The 7,447-nt window shown below is 44.1% G+C and overlaps 1 long non-coding RNA gene across 1 annotated transcript; it reads right to left on the bottom strand.

Annotated features, from left to right (window-relative positions):
* Positions 1-2,423: 2,423 nt before the first annotated feature.
* Positions 2,424-3,926, bottom strand: LOC135906333 (uncharacterized). Its single transcript, XR_010565701.2, has 2 exons — positions 3,796-3,926; positions 2,424-3,731 (listed from the first exon to the last, which is right to left on the bottom strand). It is a non-coding gene; the product is annotated as an uncharacterized lncRNA (long non-coding RNA).
* Between the last annotated feature and the right edge of the window lie 3,521 nt (positions 3,927-7,447).

Here is a 7,447-nt window from a genome sequence, read left to right as displayed (position 1 = left end):
GGGGGGCACGTGTGGCTTTGAATATCAACTTCCTTATTTCTTCATGGATTTTGATGAAAGTTGGCACAAATGTTTAGACTGTCTCCCTGATGCTTCCATAAAAGGCCCGGCGAGCTGCGATCGCCAGTGGAGCCCTGTCAGAGGGAACCACCCAGGAATAAACCGCGCAACGGTTTCTGCAATAATAAAGTTCCGTCCTCCTCCTCCTCCATAAAAGTTTCAGAGCGATATCTTGAGAACATTTCATTCAATTTTATTGAGCAGAATTCTCCCTCTAGCTTTCTGGAGAGCCTGGGGAACGTAAAATATGTGATAGAAGGCTTGTTACGTATTGACGGCATAGCTAAATGCATGCTGAAGGTCGTGACATTTTTTTTTTTTTTTTCGCAACAAATTTTTCGGATTGCCGCATTTTATGTTACCTTCGCATCAAGCACACTTTCAGGGTAGACGAATATCCATATCGTAAACTTGCAAAGGGTCAAGATAAAGCGAGAATCGCGACCTGCACTGTAGCCCAAGGAACGTGACAACAAAAAAAAAAAAGAAGCGGAATCAAAATATGTTAAACGTACGGTAACAAAGAAATCAGCTCTAGAAACTGAGTCGAAAGGAAAAAAAAACATTTCGAGAAAACTGCTCTGAAAGTTTCGCCTCCTCTTCAGTCACCAAATGTGACGTCTTTGAGGTGTTTTGTGATGTGGGGCTTCTTGGACATGTGGCCACAGAACATGATGTTACCTTTGGTCTGGTGTTCTCCCCCCCCCCCCCCCTTTTTTTTTCTTTTTATAGGGCATTCTTTGCTGCATGCTGCTCTACAAACAAACATACATGCAGAACTCTGTGTGGGCATGAATATAGTTCCAGTGTACATTCTCCAGGGAAATCAGTGTTTTTTTTTTTCTTTTGGTAGAATTGATCACTATGTTACTGAACGAAGGCTCCGTGTGTCAGCAGCCTCCCAAGTCATCTTTACTTGACAATGGCTGTACAAATTAGGATCAGAGCCAGTGATAGATATGCAGCTGCAGAATTGTACCGAGGGGCCGAGTGGCCGAGGGGCCGAGTGAACAGAGCAGGCACGTACCCAGGATTTTTTTTCGGGGGGGGCCCACCACCTCTATCATCATCATCATCATCATCATCATCATCATGTTTTATGTCCACTGCAGGACGAAGGCCTCTCCCTGCGATCTCCATTTACCCCTGTCCTGCGCCAACCGATTCCAACTAGCGCCCGCGAATTTCCTAATTTCATCGCTCCACTTAGTGTTTTGTCGTCCTCGATTGCGTTTTCCTTCTCTTGATACCCATTCTGTAACCCTAATGGTCCGACGGTTATCTAACCGGCGCATTACATGACCTGCCCAGCTACATTTTGTCCTCTTGATGTCAATTAGAATATCGTCTATACCCGTTCGCTCTCTGATCCAAACCGCCCTCTTTCTCTCTCTTAACGTTATGCCTAGCAGTCTTCGTTCGATCGCTCTTTGCGCGGTCCTTAACTCATTCTCAAGTCTCTGCCCCATATCTCAGCACTGGCAAAATGCACTGATTGCACACCTTACTTTTCAATAATAATGGTAAGCTTCCAGTCATGAGCTGGCAGCGTCTGCCGTATGCGATTCAACCTATTTTTATTCTTCTGTGAATTTGCTTCTCATGATCAGAGTTCCCTGTGATTAATTGACCTAGGTAAACGTACTCCTTCACAGTCTCTAGTGGCCGACTGGCGATCCTGATCTCTTGTTCCTTTGACCAGCTATTTATCATTATCGTCATCTTCTGCATATTATTATTCAACCCCACTCTTACACTCTCTCTGTTAGGGTCTCCAATCATTTGTTGTAACTCGTCTGCATTGTTGTTGAATAGAACAATGTCATCGGCAAACCGAAGGTTGCTGAGATATTTGCCGTCGATCTTTACTCTTCCCAGTTTAATAGCTTGACTTCTTCTAAGCACGCAGTGAATAGCTTTGGAGAAATTGTGTCTCCCTGTCGGACCCATTTCCCTATACCCAAGTAACCACGGATATCCGGGCGACGTCCGACGGACGTCCTTTCTGGATATTCGGGATGTCCGTGGGACGTCCATGAATATCCTACGTACGTCCGAGGGACGTCCCTGGGGAATCCAAAGGTAATCGCTTTGGCGTCCGTAGTACGTCCGACGCGGACATCCATCATGGACATTCAGGGGACGTTCAGGATATATATATATATATATATATATATATATATATATATGTGTGTGTGTGTGTGTGTATGTGTGTGTCTTCCCGGGGATATTCCAGATATACACATGCCTTGAAGCGACAATAGTGGCCGGGACACATGCACCGGACCATTATATATATTACATTGGTCTAATGCTTGAATGCATTCTTGTTCTAAATAAACGAGAAATGAACTTACACCAACTTCCAAATACAATTAAACGTTTATTGTGACCTTATACATATACATAAAAAGACCAATAAGCAGATATATGCGTACTGTTCAAAGAACAAATAAATACACGGATAAAGAAGAAAACTTGCAATTTCAATAGCACAACAACAAGGTAGAGAACAGCAGAACAAAAATACTTATTGCCCACCCTGCTTTGACATTTGAGTTTGCAGCATGGAATAAAAAGAAAGAGCAAAAACACATCAATTAGCATTATTAAGCAGCGAAAGCAACAGAAATGACATGAAGGAATTAATCTTGACTACATCACTTCACTAGCACTCTGCGACACGGGCACAAAAAATGACATTAACTGGCTAATGCCTTAAACTTTAATGTCATTCGCGGGGTGCCACACGGACATGCTTAATGGTATTGCAGCTTAAATGTTATTCGCGACGTAGTGCGTTCTCGTAAGTCAACTTGCCGTCAAATGCGTACTCTCGTTCCCAATGTCTCCACATTCTGACGTGGCTAAACGAACTATTCGTGAAGAACAATCAATATATTGTTCACTTTCTTTAAACAATAGCTCTTTCTCGTGGCGTAGTGCGTTCTTACAATTATTAAAACTCACTTGGCCATCGAATGCATACTCTCGTTTACTATGTCCCCGCCGTGGCCGTAGTGACCATATTCTCACGATATTAAACAAACTTGTAGTTAAAAACAACTAATATATTCTTCACTTTTTTTAAAAGGAGCTTTTTATTTTCGTAGAGATCAGCAGGCGATCTTGCCGCTACTGACGGCTACAGCTCTGATCATGAGCGCATTAGCCAGGAGAAGCTGTTTGCCAGGAGAATCAAAGGGCGCCGATGAAGAGTCCGCGGTAGCTAAAGCAAATGTAGACTCCGGGGTCCTGCTTACCAGAAAACCCGCATTGACTTGTGCGTACACCTCTCCTAAGAGATCCTGTTCCGTTCTCACAGCGAAGTGAACCATCCGAAGCGTCACGTAGAGTATATCCATCAGGGAAGCAAGGCACATTGTCCTTAGTGCGCGTAGTGTCACAACCACCGTCCTGAACTTCCGATGTCGCCTCGGTGCAGCGACCAGCATCACAAGGCGTACAAATGTTTGCAGGGACAGCCCGACCGCACATGTTAATGCATGGCGGGGTATGCGCGCCACTGCACAGTTCTAGAGTTGCGAATTCTCGAGCTGTTGACTGCTGGCTGCCGGTGCGAGATCCGAAGTCCTCGAATATCGTCTTTGTTTCCAGCGACACTCTTTTTCGCGCGTGCGGCTTCTCCCGCAGTCTAGGCATCCTGGCACCTGTGAAGAAAACACATTTCAATACCCAAACGAATTAAAAAAGAAATCGATGTAGCTGTCATACCTTGGTAGTTGAGTAGGAGACTTCGGCAGGCACGGAAGGTGACAAACGCTGCTCCGCTGCCCTTACAACGATCGCAGAATGAAAAACGGCGTGGCGACGACATAGAAATTTTCTTTCTCTATGGCGACGATGGCTAGAGCTTGGATTGGATTGGATGACTGCAGCGTTCTGCTTTGCCAAGGTTGTAACACTTCCACGTGCATCTACGCAAACATAAATAGGTTTTTAAAATATTCTATTATTACACAGTGAAATATTTACTTATTTTGGGAATATTCGGTATCTGATTTTCGAGTTTTTAGTTTCTCCTAAAGCTGTCGGCGCCAGAAAAACATAGCCTTTGAGATTACTGTCAATGCATGGCGGCTCTGACGCATTATAGCTTTCGTAATCGCTTTCAACGCACGCAGCCACCAAAAGCGTAGCCTTTGAGATTTGTTTTTGTTACCTATAATGATATTATTGTATGCACAATTGAACACTGCAGACAACTTCCTGTTTTAAGAAACCAGCCAAAAACAGGCGCACACAGGAAACATACGAGAAGACAGGAAAGAGGCTGGAAGAGGCCTGTCTTGTGTATGTTTCCTGTGTCCGTCTTTTTTTTTTTGCTGTTTTTTTCTTAATACAATGCACCAACTACCCCAACAACGTGTTTTACTTCCTGTTTCAATGATAAACCTGAACCTACATGTTCGGAGGTCAGGACCAAAACTCTATGATCAGGAACTTTTCATAATGAGGGATAACTTGAGTGCTTGGCTCTAGGTCGAATAAGTGGCTTCAAATGGGCGCTTATATATTCTGCTAGTCATACACAAGCATTTTTTTTAAAGCAAACTACAAATTGTTTGTATGACCCACCGATAGAAAAAAAAATCGTATTTTAATACTGCGATGTTAAAGTGGGCAGAATTGATATCAAGTTGGAAATATATTTATTTTGCTTTGAAAAAAGAATGAACTGTGTCCGATAGAGAACAAAAATAAACAAATATAATATGAACAAACTAAAATTTCCGGCAATATATTTATGCTAGTTTATATATAACTCACTAGTGTATATCCTGGGCATGCCTATTTATGGACAGCCAGCGGACGTTCAAAATGGGATGTCCCATGGACATCCCGGTGGGATGTCCTTCGGACATCCAAACAGGATATGGACTTCTCCTGTACGTCCCACGGACGTCCGTGTTGGATATCCGGATGGATGGACGTTGGGACTTATGGTGGACGTCCCACGGATATCCGTGGTTACTTGGGTAGGTATCTCCCTGCTTTTCTTGTGTAGAATTATGGTTGCTGTAGAACCTCTGTATATATTCTTACGCGAACGACGAGCCAGTAAGATGAGAAACTGTTTACAGATTATATTTACAACAACGGTTGCAGCGCTGACCGGTTAGATTCACAGCGCGAGCCCAGTTCGTTCTTCCTCCTCTTTTCTGGAGTGATGGCGCCCACGCACCTCGTTCAAACAAACAAATACCACACGCATGTAGCAATATTTTTCAAGCTTTTTACGTAAGCGTTCTGTAGTCCTTGATTACGTAGTGCCTCTAGACTGCTGGTATCTCTACTGAATCAAGTGCATTTTCGTAATCTATATAAGCCACATAGAGAGGCTTATTGTACTCTGCAGATTTCGCGATAACCTGATTGATGACATGGATGTGATCCATTGTAAGGTATCTCTTCCTGAAGCCAGCCTGTTCCCTTGGTTGACAAAATCCAGTGTTGCCCTTATTCTATTGGAGATTATTTTGGCAAATATCTTATATAATACTGGGAGCAAGCTAATGGTGCTATAATTTTTCAATTATTTAACGTCTCTTTTTTTTGTGGATTAGTATAATGTCTGCATTCTTCCAGTTTTCTGGGACCCTTGCAGTCGATAGACACTTCGTATAAATAGCCGCCAGTTTTCCAAGCATTATGTCTCCTCCATCTTTGATTAAATTGACTGTTATTCCACCTTATCCTCGCGCTCTTCATCGTTTCATGTCTTGCTGGGCCCTTCTGACCTCATCGCTAGTTATACGAGAGTTTCTGTATCCTGTTCACTACTGTGTCTAAGTGAGGTATCGTGACTCCTCTGGGTACTGTATACAGGTCAGCTTAGAATTTTTCCGCTGCTTTTACTGTATCTTCGAGATTGCTTATGATATTATCCTTCTTATCTTTTTGTGCATACATCATGGTTTGTCCTATGCCAGGTTTCTTTTTTACTGATTTCAGGCTGCGTTCATTTTTTTATGGCTCCTCCAGTCTTTCACATGTTATAGTTTCGAATATCAGTTATTTTCGCCTTGTGGATCAGTTTTGACTGTTCCGCGAATTGCGTAACGCTGTGCGGCCGCCAGTCCCATACAACCACATAGAGCGCAGGACTCTGCGATTCTAGACGTACTGCGCTCACCGAGAAAGGTTAGAAAAACACCCACATAAGCACAGCAGAGAAGTGGCTACGTGAGACGGTTCGACCGATAACTGTAGAAGCGTCATTCAAAGCAGGTAAGTATTCTCCACTTCCGGCGGCGTTGTCTCTACTTCCTTTTTAAATAAAAAGATGTTGATCCATAAATATTCTCATAAACAACGGTTAACATGTTTATTATTCACTTTTGCTTGCAGTTTGGTTGTTGCGTTGGCTCACTCCCTTAGTATATCGCTTAATTTCTCAACTCCTTGCGATTTTTGTTTCCGGTTTCCAATTTTGCACGAAAAGTGCTATACAATTAAGGAAAAACAGACGAGGTAACTGGCGACAGTCATCTTGCTTATGGGTTTAAGGGTTATTGCAGGGTGTCATGATGGACGCTCTTTCAAATAATTTTAGTTCCCACCTTATCTAACCCATATCACGTGTATATGGTTCCGGGCATCTGCCAGCGTCGCGGCGAGCCGTAACTCAAGGAAATAATGAAGCAAAGGGAAAAGTTAAACGCAATTGGTGTTTTCTCCCGCCGCAACTCGTTCCATGAGAGTTCAGACCAGCTGAGTAACAGCCGCATCTCTCTCCTGGTCCCAGGATCCGCCTAAACAAAAAAGGTTGAACTAACAAAAGCAACAGCTATGCGCATGACGGTTGAATAGATGGTGACAACTGAGCGCATCTCGAGTTAATCGCGCGAGTGCGGAATCTGTGAGAAAACTGTCCTTCACATTACAAGAAATGCCGATAACTACCGCCATCTAAACGGAGTGAAAAAGGCAGCATAAGGCTGACCGATTAGCAGGTGCCAAGTCTCAACATTAATCTGGCGGCGCTTTAGGAATGTGTGAGGAGTGGTGGCGTAGGTGGGGAGGGGGGGGGGGGGGGGTATGCCACTTGATTTCGGGGGGGGCCCGGGCCCCCCCGGGCCCCCCCCTGGGTACGTGCCTGGAACAGAGCTGATGATATCATGCAGGTTCTCTTTATGAATGGGTGGTATGATATATATTGTTACGATCGAGCTACCGTGACAACATGATAATAGAGTTAACGCGCAATATGCTTGGTTGCGGGTCCAAGCTAGATGTCGATCGATGTGCGAAATGCCTAGCCGCAGATGCAAGGAGCCGACGCGCAATGTGCTTAGTCGCGCAGTCCGAGGTGCCGACGCGCTAAATGCTTAGGTGCAGGATCCGAGAAGTCCGCGCGCGATGT

This window comes from Dermacentor albipictus, chromosome 5, assembly GCF_038994185.2.
Source record: "Dermacentor albipictus isolate Rhodes 1998 colony chromosome 5, USDA_Dalb.pri_finalv2, whole genome shotgun sequence".
Lineage (NCBI taxonomy): Eukaryota > Metazoa > Arthropoda > Arachnida > Ixodida > Ixodidae > Dermacentor > Dermacentor albipictus.
Note: the sequence above shows the minus strand (reverse complement) of the source record. Positions and strands in the feature narration are given on the sequence as shown.